Raw genomic sequence first — 13,264 nt, 5'->3', positions numbered from 1 at the left:
CCTGGTTTTTCTTTGACTTCAATATCAGGGGAGAGCGCGAACGCAGTCCCCCACTACCACAAATTATGCAGTCGAGATTCCCACATTTGGGGAATTCGCAGTGGTCAGCACAGTCGCAGTGCAATGACTGAGCCTCGCCCTGGGTGAACCACCTTCTTGATCATGGTATCTCCCCTGCCAGGTAAGTATGAGTTGGTGGTGACAGAGGCAGGGACGGTATTCCCAGTCACAGCATTTGTGGTGACGGTTCGCAGATGGCACCGTCCTCACAGATCGGTGAAGTTAAAATCAGTGATTTGAGACTTGCAAAACAAAGGCACTATTGATGAGTAAGCATAAGTCACTTGCCAAAAGCCTCAGTCTTAAAAACTATGTGGAGGTGAGACTTGTTTTACTCAAAGCAGAAATCATTTCCAACACCACACCACTGATTCAGGTTACCCTTTCTTTTATTTTCCACAATTTAAAGGGTGCACCGTTCCCGGAGGTGCTGCAATACCGGGCCGATGCTTGGAGTGAACGGAGCAAGCCCCTTTTTCATCTCCCAGAGCTAAAAATCGGCTTAATATGTAGTCCTCGTATAGAGGACATATCAGATATTAAACTGATAAGAACAGATACTACACTTGATCTTAGCCAAAAGGCCGAGAAGCGATAACACCAAACTGTTTGTTTGCAGACCCAACGTACCAGCACATATCTCAATTGTCGCGGTGCGGTTCTTTCAACTGGGCGTAGCAGTCGCTTGCTACTTAACAACCCACTCCCCACGCTGCCCCCGTCCTCAAAAAAGCTAAAATCATTGATTTGTTTACAAGCAAAAGTGTAAACTCCTGCTGAAATCTGGTTGATTTCACTGTTGTTTCAGACACTAGAGACTCCAGTGATGATTAATCACTGTAAAGTCCTGCTGAAAATCTTGTTGATTTCACAATGGATTCAGACAGAGATTTGAGACTTGCTGCAAGGCTCCACTAGTGACTCCAGTGATGATTCCTGCTGAAAATCTTGTTGATTTCACAATGAATTCAGACAGTGATTTGCTGATTTGAGACGTGCTCCACCGGAGACTCCAGTAAAGTGACCATTAATCCCTGTAAAATCCTGCTGAAATCTGGTTGATTTCACTTTGGATTCAGACAGTGATTTGAGACTTGCTGCACTAGTGACTCCAGTGATAAGTAAACACAACTTTGTTTGTGCTCCATTGTCAGGAGCCTCTGTCCAACTACTTTTCTTTTCACACAAGTACATGAGGCTCAGCCAATTGGCAGAGCCTGCCAAAAATATGGTCAACTCATTGTTGTTCCTCTCCACGGAAGTCTTTAGTAAAAGGCGAAAGACTTATGCGTATTGAAGAGAAACCAAAGTCAGTTGCGGAATCAGGTGGCAGGCAGCCTTATATCCCAGTCGCAACAGTGATCCCTCTTGTGGTTGGGACTGGTTGAGCTGCGGTTGTCCAATGCCAAACCCATTCCCCAGCACCAGCCATCAAAAACTCATTGATTTGTTTACAAGCAAAAGTGTAAAGTCCTGCTGAAATGTGCTTGATTTCACTTTGGATTCAGACAGTGATTTGCTGATTTGAGACGTGCTCCACTGGAGACTCCAGCGCAGTGATGATTAATGCTGAAATCTGGTTGATTTCACTTTGGATTCAGACAGTGATTTGCTGATTGTAGACTCCCTCCACCGGAGACTCCAGTGCAGTGGTGATTAATCCGTGTAAAATCCTGCTGAAATGTGGTTGATTTCACTAGGGATTCAGACAGTGATGATTAAACGGGACACCTGGTTTTTCTTTGACTTCAATATCAGGGGAGAGCGCGAACGCAGTCCCCCACTACCACAAATTATGCAGTCGAGATTCCCACATTTGGGGAATTCGCAGTGGTCAGCACAGTCGCAGTGCAATGACTGAGCCTCGCCCTGGGTGAACCACCTTCTTGATCATGGTATCTCCCCTGCCAGGTAAGTATGAGTTGGTGGTGACAGAGGCAGGGACGGTATTCCCAGTCACAGCATTTGTGGTGACGGTTCGCAGATGGCACCGTCCTCACAGATCGGTGAAGTTAAAATCAGTGATTTGAGACTTGCAAAACAAAGGCACTATTGATGAGTAAGCATAAGTCACTTGCCAAAAGCCTCAGTCTTAAAAACTATGTGGAGGTGAGACTTGTTTTACTCAAAGCAGAAATCATTTCCAACACCACACCACTGATTCAGGTTACCCTTTCTTTTAATTTCCACAATTTAAAGGGTGCACCGTTCCCCGAGGTGCTGCAATACCGGGCCGATGCTTGGAGTGAACGGAGCAAGCCCCTTTTTCATCTCCCAGAGCTAAAAATCGGCTTAATATGTAGTCCTCGTATAGAGGACATATCAGATATTAAACTGATAAGAACAGATACTACACTTGATCTTAGCCAAAAGGCCGAGAAGCGATAACACCAAACTGTTTGTTTGCAGACCCAACGTACCAGCACATATCTCAATTGTCGCGGTGCGGTTCTTTCAACTGGGCGTAGCAGTCGCTTGCTACTTAACAACCCACTCCCCACGCTGCCCCCGTCCTCAAAAAAGCTAAAATCATTGATTTGTTTACAAGCAAAAGTGTAAACTCCTGCTGAAATCTGGTTGATTTCACTGTTGTTTCAGACACTAGAGACTCCAGTGATGATTAATCACTGTAAAGTCCTGCTGAAAATCTTGTTGATTTCACAATGGATTCAGACAGAGATTTGAGACTTGCTGCAAGGCTCCACTAGTGACTCCAGTGATGATTCCTGCTGAAAATCTTGTTGATTTCACAATGAATTCAGACAGTGATTTGCTGATTTGAGACGTGCTCCACCGGAGACTCCAGTAAAGTGACCATTAATCCCTGTAAAATCCTGCTGAAATCTGGTTGATTTCACTTTGGATTCAGACAGTGATTTGAGACTTGCTGCACTAGTGACTCCAGTGATAAGTAAACACAACTTTGTTTGTGCTCCATTGTCAGGAGCCTCTGTCCAACTACTTTTCTTTTCACACAAGTACATGAGGCTCAGCCAATTGGCAGAGCCTGCCAAAAATATGGTCAACTCATTGTTGTTCCTCTCCACAGAAGTCTTTAGTAAAAGGCGAAAGACTTATGCGTATTGAAGAGAAACCAAAGTCAGTTGCGGAATCAGGTGGCAGGCAGCCTTATATCCCAGTCGCAACAGTGATCCCTCTTGTGGTTGGGACTGGTTGAGCTGCGGTTGTCCAATGCCAAACCCATTCCCCAGCACCAGCCATCAAAAACTCATTGATTTGTTTACAAGCAAAAGTGTAAAGTCCTGCTGAAATGTGCTTGATTTCACTTTGGATTCAGACAGTGATTTGCTGATTTGAGACGTGCTCCACTGGAGACTCCAGCGCAGTGATGATTAATGCTGAAATCTGGTTGATTTCACTTTGGATTCAGACAGTGATTTGCTGATTGTAGACTCCCTCCACCGGAGACTCCAGTGCAGTGGTGATTAATCCGTGTAAAATCCTGCTGAAATGTGGTTGATTTCACTAGGGATTCAGACAGTGATGATTAAACGGGACACCTGGTTTTTCTTTGACTTCAATATCAGGGGAGAGCGCGAACGCAGTCCCCCACTACCACAAATTATGCAGTCGAGATTCCCACATTTGGGGAATTCGCAGTGGTCAGCACAGTCGCAGTGCAATGACTGAGCCTCGCCCTGGGTGAACCACCTTCTTGATCATGGTATCTCCCCTGCCAGGTAAGTATGAGTTGGTGGTGACAGAGGCAGGGACGGTATTCCCAGTCACAGCATTTGTGGTGACGGTTCGCAGATGGCACCGTCCTCACAGATCGGTGAAGTTAAAATCAGTGATTTGAGACTTGCAAAACAAAGGCACTATTGATGAGTAAGCATAAGTCACTTGCCAAAAGCCTCAGTCTTAAAAACTATGTGGAGGTGAGACTTGTTTTACTCAAAGCAGAAATCATTTCCAACACCACACCACTGATTCAGGTTACCCTTTCTTTTATTTTCCACAATTTAAAGGGTGCACCGTTCCCGGAGGTGCTGCAATACCGGGCCGATGCTTGGAGTGAACGGAGCAAGCCCCTTTTTCATCTCCCAGAGCTAAAAATCGGCTTAATATGTAGTCCTCGTATAGAGGACATATCAGATATTAAACTGATAAGAACAGATACTACACTTGATCTTAGCCAAAAGGCCGAGAAGCGATAACACCAAACTGTTTGTTTGCAGACCCAACGTACCAGCACATATCTCAATTGTCGCGGTGCGGTTCTTTCAACTGGGCGTAGCAGTCGCTTGCTACTTAACAACCCACTCCCCACGCTGCCCCCGTCCTCAAAAAAGCTAAAATCATTGATTTGTTTACAAGCAAAAGTGTAAACTCCTGCTGAAATCTGGTTGATTTCACTGTTGTTTCAGACACTAGAGACTCCAGTGATGATTAATCACTGTAAAGTCCTGCTGAAAATCTTGTTGATTTCACAATGGATTCAGACAGAGATTTGAGACTTGCTGCAAGGCTCCACTAGTGACTCCAGTGATGATTCCTGCTGAAAATCTTGTTGATTTCACAATGAATTCAGACAGTGATTTGCTGATTTGAGACGTGCTCCACCGGAGACTCCAGTAAAGTGACCATTAATCCCTGTAAAATCCTGCTGAAATCTGGTTGATTTCACTTTGGATTCAGACAGTGATTTGAGACTTGCTGCACTAGTGACTCCAGTGATAAGTAAACACAACTTTGTTTGTGCTCCATTGTCAGGAGCCTCTGTCCAACTACTTTTCTTTTCACACAAGTACATGAGGCTCAGCCAATTGGCAGAGCCTGCCAAAAATATGGTCAACTCATTGTTGTTCCTCTCCACGGAAGTCTTTAGTAAAAGGCGAAAGACTTATGCGTATTGAAGAGAAACCAAAGTCAGTTGCGGAATCAGGTGGCAGGCAGCCTTATATCCCAGTCGCAACAGTGATCCCTCTTGTGGTTGGGACTGGTTGAGCTGCGGTTGTCCAATGCCAAACCCATTCCCCAGCACCAGCCATCAAAAACTCATTGATTTGTTTACAAGCAAAAGTGTAAAGTCCTGCTGAAATGTGCTTGATTTCACTTTGGATTCAGACAGTGATTTGCTGATTTGAGACGTGCTCCACTGGAGACTCCAGCGCAGTGATGATTAATGCTGAAATCTGGTTGATTTCACTTTGGATTCAGACAGTGATTTGCTGATTGTAGACTCCCTCCACCGGAGACTCCAGTGCAGTGGTGATTAATCCGTGTAAAATCCTGCTGAAATGTGGTTGATTTCACTAGGGATTCAGACAGTGATGATTAAACGGGACACCTGGTTTTTCTTTGACTTCAATATCAGGGGAGAGCGCGAACGCAGTCCCCCACTACCACAAATTATGCAGTCGAGATTCCCACATTTGGGGAATTCGCAGTGGTCAGCACAGTCGCAGTGCAATGACTGAGCCTCGCCCTGGGTGAACCACCTTCTTGATCATGGTATCTCCCCTGCCAGGTAAGTATGAGTTGGTGGTGACAGAGGCAGGGACGGTATTCCCAGTCACAGCATTTGTGGTGACGGTTCGCAGATGGCACCGTCCTCACAGATCGGTGAAGTTAAAATCAGTGATTTGAGACTTGCAAAACAAAGGCACTATTGATGAGTAAGCATAAGTCACTTGCCAAAAGCCTCAGTCTTAAAAACTATGTGGAGGTGAGACTTGTTTTACTCAAAGCAGAAATCATTTCCAACACCACACCACTGATTCAGGTTACCCTTTCTTTTATTTTCCACAATTTAAAGGGTGCACCGTTCCCGGAGGTGCTGCAATACCGGGCCGATGCTTGGAGTGAACGGAGCAAGCCCCTTTTTCATCTCCCAGAGCTAAAAATCGGCTTAATATGTAGTCCTCGTATAGAGGACATATCAGATATTAAACTGATAAGAACAGATACTACACTTGATCTTAGCCAAAAGGCCGAGAAGCGATAACACCAAACTGTTTGTTTGCAGACCCAACGTACCAGCACATATCTCAATTGTCGCGGTGCGGTTCTTTCAACTGGGCGTAGCAGTCGCTTGCTACTTAACAACCCACTCCCCACGCTGCCCCCGTCCTCAAAAAAGCTAAAATCATTGATTTGTTTACAAGCAAAAGTGTAAACTCCTGCTGAAATCTGGTTGATTTCACTGTTGTTTCAGACACTAGAGACTCCAGTGATGATTAATCACTGTAAAGTCCTGCTGAAAATCTTGTTGATTTCACAATGGATTCAGACAGAGATTTGAGACTTGCTGCAAGGCTCCACTAGTGACTCCAGTGATGATTCCTGCTGAAAATCTTGTTGATTTCACAATGAATTCAGACAGTGATTTGCTGATTTGAGACGTGCTCCACCGGAGACTCCAGTAAAGTGACCATTAATCCCTGTAAAATCCTGCTGAAATCTGGTTGATTTCACTTTGGATTCAGACAGTGATTTGAGACTTGCTGCACTAGTGACTCCAGTGATAAGTAAACACAACTTTGTTTGTGCTCCATTGTCAGGAGCCTCTGTCCAACTACTTTTCTTTTCACACAAGTACATGAGGCTCAGCCAATTGCCAGAGCCTGCCAAAAATATGGTCAACTCATTGTTGTTCCTCTCCACGGAAGTCTTTAGTAAAAGGCGAAAGACTTATGCGTATTGAAGAGAAACCAAAGTCAGTTGCGGAATCAGGTGGCAGGCAGCCTTATATCCCAGTCGCAACAGTGATCCCTCTTGTGGTTGGGACTGGTTGAGCTGCGGTTGTCCAATGCCAAACCCATTCCCCAGCACCAGCCATCAAAAACTCATTGATTTGTTTACAAGCAAAAGTGTAAAGTCCTGCTGAAATGTGCTTGATTTCACTTTGGATTCAGACAGTGATTTGCTGATTTGAGACGTGCTCCACTGGAGACTCCAGCGCAGTGATGATTAATGCTGAAATCTGGTTGATTTCACTTTGGATTCAGACAGTGATTTGCTGATTGTAGACTCCCTCCACCGGAGACTCCAGTGCAGTGGTGATTAATCCGTGTAAAATCCTGCTGAAATGTGGTTGATTTCACTAGGGATTCAGACAGTGATGATTAAACGGGACACCTGGTTTTTCTTTGACTTCAATATCAGGGGAGAGCGCGAACGCAGTCCCCCACTACCACAAATTATGCAGTCGAGATTCCCACATTTGGGGAATTCGCAGTGGTCAGCACAGTCGCAGTGCAATGACTGAGCCTCGCCCTGGGTGAACCACCTTCTTGATCATGGTATCTCCCCTGCCAGGTAAGTATGAGTTGGTGGTGACAGAGGCAGGGACGGTATTCCCAGTCACAGCATTTGTGGTGACGGTTCGCAGATGGCACCGTCCTCACAGATCGGTGAAGTTAAAATCAGTGATTTGAGACTTGCAAAACAAAGGCACTATTGATGAGTAAGCATAAGTCACTTGCCAAAAGCCTCAGTCTTAAAAACTATGTGGAGGTGAGACTTGTTTTACTCAAAGCAGAAATCATTTCCAACACCACACCACTGATTCAGGTTACCCTTTCTTTTATTTTCCACAATTTAAAGGGTGCACCGTTCCCGGAGGTGCTGCAATACCGGGCCGATGCTTGGAGTGAACGGAGCAAGCCCCTTTTTCATCTCCCAGAGCTAAAAATCGGCTTAATATGTAGTCCTCGTATAGAGGACATATCAGATATTAAACTGATAAGAACAGATACTACACTTGATCTTAGCCAAAAGGCCGAGAAGCGATAACACCAAACTGTTTGTTTGCAGACCCAACGTACCAGCACATATCTCAATTGTCGCGGTGCGGTTCTTTCAACTGGGCGTAGCAGTCGCTTGCTACTTAACAACCCACTCCCCACGCTGCCCCCGTCCTCAAAAAAGCTAAAATCATTGATTTGTTTACAAGCAAAAGTGTAAACTCCTGCTGAAATCTGGTTGATTTCACTGTTGTTTCAGACACTAGAGACTCCAGTGATGATTAATCACTGTAAAGTCCTGCTGAAAATCTTGTTGATTTCACAATGGATTCAGACAGAGATTTGAGACTTGCTGCAAGGCTCCACTAGTGACTCCAGTGATGATTCCTGCTGAAAATCTTGTTGATTTCACAATGAATTCAGACAGTGATTTGCTGATTTGAGACGTGCTCCACCGGAGACTCCAGTAAAGTGACCATTAATCCCTGTAAAATCCTGCTGAAATCTGGTTGATTTCACTTTGGATTCAGACAGTGATTTGAGACTTGCTGCACTAGTGACTCCAGTGATAAGTAAACACAACTTTGTTTGTGCTCCATTGTCAGGAGCCTCTGTCCAACTACTTTTCTTTTCACACAAGTACATGAGGCTCAGCCAATTGGCAGAGCCTGCCAAAAATATGGTCAACTCATTGTTGTTCCTCTCCACGGAAGTCTTTAGTAAAAGGCGAAAGACTTATGCGTATTGAAGAGAAACCAAAGTCAGTTGCGGAATCAGGTGGCAGGCAGCCTTATATCCCAGTCGCAACAGTGATCCCTCTTGTGGTTGGGACTGGTTGAGCTGCGGTTGTCCAATGCCAAACCCATTCCCCAGCACCAGCCATCAAAAACTCATTGATTTGTTTACAAGCAAAAGTGTAAAGTCCTGCTGAAATGTGCTTGATTTCACTTTGGATTCAGACAGTGATTTGCTGATTTGAGACGTGCTCCACTGGAGACTCCAGCGCAGTGATGATTAATGCTGAAATCTGGTTGATTTCACTTTGGATTCAGACAGTGATTTGCTGATTGTAGACTCCCTCCACCGGAGACTCCAGTGCAGTGGTGATTAATCCGTGTAAAATCCTGCTGAAATGTGGTTGATTTCACTAGGGATTCAGACAGTGATGATTAAACGGGACACCTGGTTTTTCTTTGACTTCAATATCAGGGGAGAGCGCGAACGCAGTCCCCCACTACCACAAATTATGCAGTCGAGATTCCCACATTTGGGGAATTCGCAGTGGTCAGCACAGTCGCAGTGCAATGACTGAGCCTCGCCCTGGGTGAACCACCTTCTTGATCATGGTATCTCCCCTGCCAGGTAAGTATGAGTTGGTGGTGACAGAGGCAGGGACGGTATTCCCAGTCACAGCATTTGTGGTGACGGTTCGCAGATGGCACCGTCCTCACAGATCGGTGAAGTTAAAATCAGTGATTTGAGACTTGCAAAACAAAGGCACTATTGATGAGTAAGCATAAGTCACTTGCCAAAAGCCTCAGTCTTAAAAACTATGTGGAGGTGAGACTTGTTTTACTCAAAGCAGAAATCATTTCCAACACCACACCACTGATTCAGGTTACCCTTTCTTTTATTTTCCACAATTTAAAGGGTGCACCGTTCCCGGAGGTGCTGCAATACCGGGTCGATGCTTGGAGTGAACGGAGCAAGCCCCTTTTTCATCTCCCAGAGCTAAAAATCGGCTTAATATGTAGTCCTCGTATAGAGGACATATCAGATATTAAACTGATAAGAACAGATACTACACTTGATCTTAGCCAAAAGGCCGAGAAGCGATAACACCAAACTGTTTGTTTGCAGACCCAACGTACCAGCACATATCTCAATTGTCGCGGTGCGGTTCTTTCAACTGGGCGTAGCAGTCGCTTGCTACTTAACAACCCACTCCCCACGCTGCCCCCGTCCTCAAAAAAGCTAAAATCATTGATTTGTTTACAAGCAAAAGTGTAAACTCCTGCTGAAATCTGGTTGATTTCACTGTTGTTTCAGACACTAGAGACTCCAGTGATGATTAATCACTGTAAAGTCCTGCTGAAAATCTTGTTGATTTCACAATGGATTCAGACAGAGATTTGAGACTTGCTGCAAGGCTCCACTAGTGACTCCAGTGATGATTCCTGCTGAAAATCTTGTTGATTTCACAATGAATTCAGACAGTGATTTGCTGATTTGAGACGTGCTCCACCGGAGACTCCAGTAAAGTGACCATTAATCCCTGTAAAATCCTGCTGAAATCTGGTTGATTTCACTTTGGATTCAGACAGTGATTTGAGACTTGCTGCACTAGTGACTCCAGTGATAAGTAAACACAACTTTGTTTGTGCTCCATTGTCAGGAGCCTCTGTCCAACTACTTTTCTTTTCACACAAGTACATGAGGCTCAGCCAATTGGCAGAGCCTGCCAAAAATATGGTCAACTCATTGTTGTTCCTCTCCACGGAAGTCTTTAGTAAAAGGCGAAAGACTTATGCGTATTGAAGAGAAACCAAAGTCAGTTGCGGAATCAGGTGGCAGGCAGCCTTATATCCCAGTCGCAACAGTGATCCCTCTTGTGGTTGGGACTGGTTGAGCTGCGGTTGTCCAATGCCAAACCCATTCCCCAGCACCAGCCATCAAAAACTCATTGATTTGTTTACAAGCAAAAGTGTAAAGTCCTGCTGAAATGTGCTTGATTTCACTTTGGATTCAGACAGTGATTTGCTGATTTGAGACGTGCTCCACTGGAGACTCCAGCGCAGTGATGATTAATGCTGAAATCTGGTTGATTTCACTTTGGATTCAGACAGTGATTTGCTGATTGTAGACTCCCTCCACCGGAGACTCCAGTGCAGTGGTGATTAATCCGTGTAAAATCCTGCTGAAATGTGGTTGATTTCACTAGGGATTCAGACAGTGATGATTAAACGGGACACCTGGTTTTTCTTTGACTTCAATATCAGGGGAGAGCGCGAACGCAGTCCCCCACTACCACAAATTATGCAGTCGAGATTCCCACATTTGGGGAATTCGCAGTGGTCAGCACAGTCGCAGTGCAATGACTGAGCCTCGCCCTGGGTGAACCACCTTCTTGATCATGGTATCTCCCCTGCCAGGTAAGTATGAGTTGGTGGTGACAGAGGCAGGGACGGTATTCCCAGTCACAGCATTTGTGGTGACGGTTCGCAGATGGCACCGTCCTCACAGATCGGTGAAGTTAAAATCAGTGATTTGAGACTTGCAAAACAAAGGCACTATTGATGAGTAAGCATAAGTCACTTGCCAAAAGCCTCAGTCTTAAAAACTATGTGGAGGTGAGACTTGTTTTACTCAAAGCAGAAATCATTTCCAACACCACACCACTGATTCAGGTTACCCTTTCTTTTATTTTCCACAATTTAAAGGGTGCACCGTTCCCGGAGGTGCTGCAATACCGGGCCGATGCTTGGAGTGAACGGAGCAAGCCCCTTTTTCATCTCCCAGAGCTAAAAATCGGCTTAATATGTAGTCCTCGTATAGAGGACATATCAGATATTAAACTGATAAGAACAGATACTACACTTGATCTTAGCCAAAAGGCCGAGAAGCGATAACACCAAACTGTTTGTTTGCAGACCCAACGTACCAGCACATATCTCAATTGTCGCGGTGCGGTTCTTTCAACTGGGCGTAGCAGTCGCTTGCTACTTAACAACCCACTCCCCACGCTGCCCCCGTCCTCAAAAAAGCTAAAATCATTGATTTGTTTACAAGCAAAAGTGTAAACTCCTGCTGAAATCTGGTTGATTTCACTGTTGTTTCAGACACTAGAGACTCCAGTGATGATTAATCACTGTAAAGTCCTGCTGAAAATCTTGTTGATTTCACAATGGATTCAGACAGAGATTTGAGACTTGCTGCAAGGCTCCACTAGTGACTCCAGTGATGATTCCTGCTGAAAATCTTGTTGATTTCACAATGAATTCAGACAGTGATTTGCTGATTTGAGACGTGCTCCACCGGAGACTCCAGTAAAGTGACCATTAATCCCTGTAAAATCCTGCTGAAATCTGGTTGATTTCACTTTGGATTCAGACAGTGATTTGAGACTTGCTGCACTAGTGACTCCAGTGATAAGTAAACACAACTTTGTTTGTGCTCCATTGTCAGGAGCCTCTGTCCAACTACTTTTCTTTTCACACAAGTACATGAGGCTCAGCCAATTGGCAGAGCCTGCCAAAAATATGGTCAACTCATTGTTGTTCCTCTCCACGGAAGTCTTTAGTAAAAGGCGAAAGACTTATGCGTATTGAAGAGAAACCAAAGTCAGTTGCGGAATCAGGTGGCAGGCAGCCTTATATCCCAGTCGCAACAGTGATCCCTCTTGTGGTTGGGACTGGTTGAGCTGCGGTTGTCCAATGCCAAACCCATTCCCCAGCACCAGCCATCAAAAACTCATTGATTTGTTTACAAGCAAAAGTGTAAAGTCCTGCTGAAATGTGCTTGATTTCACTTTGGATTCAGACAGTGATTTGCTGATTTGAGACGTGCTCCACTGGAGACTCCAGCGCAGTGATGATTAATGCTGAAATCTGGTTGATTTCACTTTGGATTCAGACAGTGATTTGCTGATTGTAGACTCCCTCCACCGGAGACTCCAGTGCAGTGGTGATTAATCCGTGTAAAATCCTGCTGAAATGTGGTTGATTTCACTAGGGATTCAGACAGTGATGATTAAACGGGACACCTGGTTTTTCTTTGACTTCAATATCAGGGGAGAGCGCGAACGCAGTCCCCCACTACCACAAATTATGCAGTCGAGATTCCCACATTTGGGGAATTCGCAGTGGTCAGCACAGTCGCAGTGCAATGACTGAGCCTCGCCCTGGGTGAACCACCTTCTTGATCATGGTATCTCCCCTGCCAGGTAAGTATGAGTTGGTGGTGACAGAGGCAGGGACGGTATTCCCAGTCACAGCATTTGTGGTGACGGTTCGCAGATGGCACCGTCCTCACAGATCGGTGAAGTTAAAATCAGTGATTTGAGACTTGCAAAACAAAGGCACTATTGATGAGTAAGCATAAGTCACTTGCCAAAAGCCTCAGTCTTAAAAACTATGTGGAGGTGAGACTTGTTTTACTCAAAGCAGAAATCATTTCCAACACCACACCACTGATTCAGGTTACCATTTCTTTTATTTTCCACAATTTAAAGGGTGCACCGTTCCCGGAGGTGCTGCAATACCGGGTCGATGCTTGGAGTGAACGGAGCAAGCCCCTTTTTCATCTCCCAGAGCTAAAAATCGGCTTAATATGTAGTCCTCGTATAGAGGACATATCAGATATTAAACTGATAAGAACAGATACTACACTTGATCTTAGCCAAAAGGCCGAGAAGCGATAACACCAAACTGTTTGTTTGCAGACCCAACGTACCAGCACATATCTCAATTGTCGCGGTGCGGTTCTTTCAACTGGGC

The 13,264-nt window shown here is 45.0% G+C and overlaps 23 non-coding genes across 23 annotated transcripts; all 23 read right to left on the bottom strand.

Annotated features, from left to right (window-relative positions):
- Positions 1-25: 25 nt before the first annotated feature.
- On the bottom strand, positions 26-189 carry LOC144393514 (U1 spliceosomal RNA). Its single transcript, XR_013456354.1, has one exon. It is a non-coding gene; the product is annotated as a U1 spliceosomal RNA (small nuclear RNA).
- Positions 190-465: 276 nt separating this feature from the next.
- On the bottom strand, positions 466-656 carry LOC144393709 (U2 spliceosomal RNA). Its single transcript, XR_013456550.1, has one exon. It is a non-coding gene; the product is annotated as a U2 spliceosomal RNA (small nuclear RNA).
- A 602-nt stretch (positions 657-1,258) lies between these two features.
- On the bottom strand, positions 1,259-1,373 carry LOC144393881 (U5 spliceosomal RNA). The gene has a single exon (XR_013456721.1). It is a non-coding gene; the product is annotated as a U5 spliceosomal RNA (small nuclear RNA).
- Positions 1,374-1,815: 442 nt separating this feature from the next.
- LOC144393512 (U1 spliceosomal RNA) lies at positions 1,816-1,979 on the bottom strand. Its single transcript, XR_013456353.1, has one exon. It is a non-coding gene; the product is annotated as a U1 spliceosomal RNA (small nuclear RNA).
- Positions 1,980-2,255: 276 nt separating this feature from the next.
- On the bottom strand, positions 2,256-2,446 carry LOC144393740 (U2 spliceosomal RNA). Its single transcript, XR_013456581.1, has one exon. It is a non-coding gene; the product is annotated as a U2 spliceosomal RNA (small nuclear RNA).
- A 602-nt stretch (positions 2,447-3,048) lies between these two features.
- On the bottom strand, positions 3,049-3,163 carry LOC144393935 (U5 spliceosomal RNA). Its single transcript, XR_013456774.1, has one exon. It is a non-coding gene; the product is annotated as a U5 spliceosomal RNA (small nuclear RNA).
- A 442-nt stretch (positions 3,164-3,605) lies between these two features.
- Positions 3,606-3,769, bottom strand: LOC144393511 (U1 spliceosomal RNA). The gene has a single exon (XR_013456352.1). It is a non-coding gene; the product is annotated as a U1 spliceosomal RNA (small nuclear RNA).
- Positions 3,770-4,045: 276 nt separating this feature from the next.
- On the bottom strand, positions 4,046-4,236 carry LOC144393708 (U2 spliceosomal RNA). The gene has a single exon (XR_013456549.1). It is a non-coding gene; the product is annotated as a U2 spliceosomal RNA (small nuclear RNA).
- A 602-nt stretch (positions 4,237-4,838) lies between these two features.
- Positions 4,839-4,953, bottom strand: LOC144393880 (U5 spliceosomal RNA). Its single transcript, XR_013456719.1, has one exon. It is a non-coding gene; the product is annotated as a U5 spliceosomal RNA (small nuclear RNA).
- A 442-nt stretch (positions 4,954-5,395) lies between these two features.
- Positions 5,396-5,559, bottom strand: LOC144393510 (U1 spliceosomal RNA). The gene has a single exon (XR_013456351.1). It is a non-coding gene; the product is annotated as a U1 spliceosomal RNA (small nuclear RNA).
- A 276-nt stretch (positions 5,560-5,835) lies between these two features.
- On the bottom strand, positions 5,836-6,026 carry LOC144393707 (U2 spliceosomal RNA). Its single transcript, XR_013456548.1, has one exon. It is a non-coding gene; the product is annotated as a U2 spliceosomal RNA (small nuclear RNA).
- A 600-nt stretch (positions 6,027-6,626) lies between these two features.
- On the bottom strand, positions 6,627-6,743 carry LOC144393934 (U5 spliceosomal RNA). The gene has a single exon (XR_013456773.1). It is a non-coding gene; the product is annotated as a U5 spliceosomal RNA (small nuclear RNA).
- Positions 6,744-7,185: 442 nt separating this feature from the next.
- Positions 7,186-7,349, bottom strand: LOC144393509 (U1 spliceosomal RNA). Its single transcript, XR_013456350.1, has one exon. It is a non-coding gene; the product is annotated as a U1 spliceosomal RNA (small nuclear RNA).
- Positions 7,350-7,625: 276 nt separating this feature from the next.
- LOC144393706 (U2 spliceosomal RNA) lies at positions 7,626-7,816 on the bottom strand. The gene has a single exon (XR_013456547.1). It is a non-coding gene; the product is annotated as a U2 spliceosomal RNA (small nuclear RNA).
- Positions 7,817-8,418: 602 nt separating this feature from the next.
- Positions 8,419-8,533, bottom strand: LOC144393879 (U5 spliceosomal RNA). The gene has a single exon (XR_013456718.1). It is a non-coding gene; the product is annotated as a U5 spliceosomal RNA (small nuclear RNA).
- Positions 8,534-8,975: 442 nt separating this feature from the next.
- Positions 8,976-9,139, bottom strand: LOC144393508 (U1 spliceosomal RNA). Its single transcript, XR_013456349.1, has one exon. It is a non-coding gene; the product is annotated as a U1 spliceosomal RNA (small nuclear RNA).
- A 276-nt stretch (positions 9,140-9,415) lies between these two features.
- Positions 9,416-9,606, bottom strand: LOC144393648 (U2 spliceosomal RNA). Its single transcript, XR_013456488.1, has one exon. It is a non-coding gene; the product is annotated as a U2 spliceosomal RNA (small nuclear RNA).
- Positions 9,607-10,208: 602 nt separating this feature from the next.
- On the bottom strand, positions 10,209-10,323 carry LOC144393878 (U5 spliceosomal RNA). The gene has a single exon (XR_013456717.1). It is a non-coding gene; the product is annotated as a U5 spliceosomal RNA (small nuclear RNA).
- Positions 10,324-10,765: 442 nt separating this feature from the next.
- Positions 10,766-10,929, bottom strand: LOC144393507 (U1 spliceosomal RNA). The gene has a single exon (XR_013456348.1). It is a non-coding gene; the product is annotated as a U1 spliceosomal RNA (small nuclear RNA).
- A 276-nt stretch (positions 10,930-11,205) lies between these two features.
- On the bottom strand, positions 11,206-11,396 carry LOC144393705 (U2 spliceosomal RNA). The gene has a single exon (XR_013456546.1). It is a non-coding gene; the product is annotated as a U2 spliceosomal RNA (small nuclear RNA).
- Positions 11,397-11,998: 602 nt separating this feature from the next.
- Positions 11,999-12,113, bottom strand: LOC144393877 (U5 spliceosomal RNA). Its single transcript, XR_013456716.1, has one exon. It is a non-coding gene; the product is annotated as a U5 spliceosomal RNA (small nuclear RNA).
- Positions 12,114-12,555: 442 nt separating this feature from the next.
- On the bottom strand, positions 12,556-12,719 carry LOC144393506 (U1 spliceosomal RNA). The gene has a single exon (XR_013456346.1). It is a non-coding gene; the product is annotated as a U1 spliceosomal RNA (small nuclear RNA).
- Positions 12,720-12,995: 276 nt separating this feature from the next.
- LOC144393647 (U2 spliceosomal RNA) lies at positions 12,996-13,186 on the bottom strand. The gene has a single exon (XR_013456487.1). It is a non-coding gene; the product is annotated as a U2 spliceosomal RNA (small nuclear RNA).
- Positions 13,187-13,264: the final 78 nt, after the last annotated feature.

This window comes from Gasterosteus aculeatus, unplaced genomic scaffold (genome assembly GCF_964276395.1).
Source record: "Gasterosteus aculeatus unplaced genomic scaffold, fGasAcu3.hap1.1 HAP1_SCAFFOLD_29, whole genome shotgun sequence".
Lineage (NCBI taxonomy): Eukaryota > Metazoa > Chordata > Actinopteri > Perciformes > Gasterosteidae > Gasterosteus > Gasterosteus aculeatus.
The sequence above is the reverse complement of the archived record's forward strand: the minus strand, read 5'-3'. Positions and strand labels throughout refer to the sequence as shown.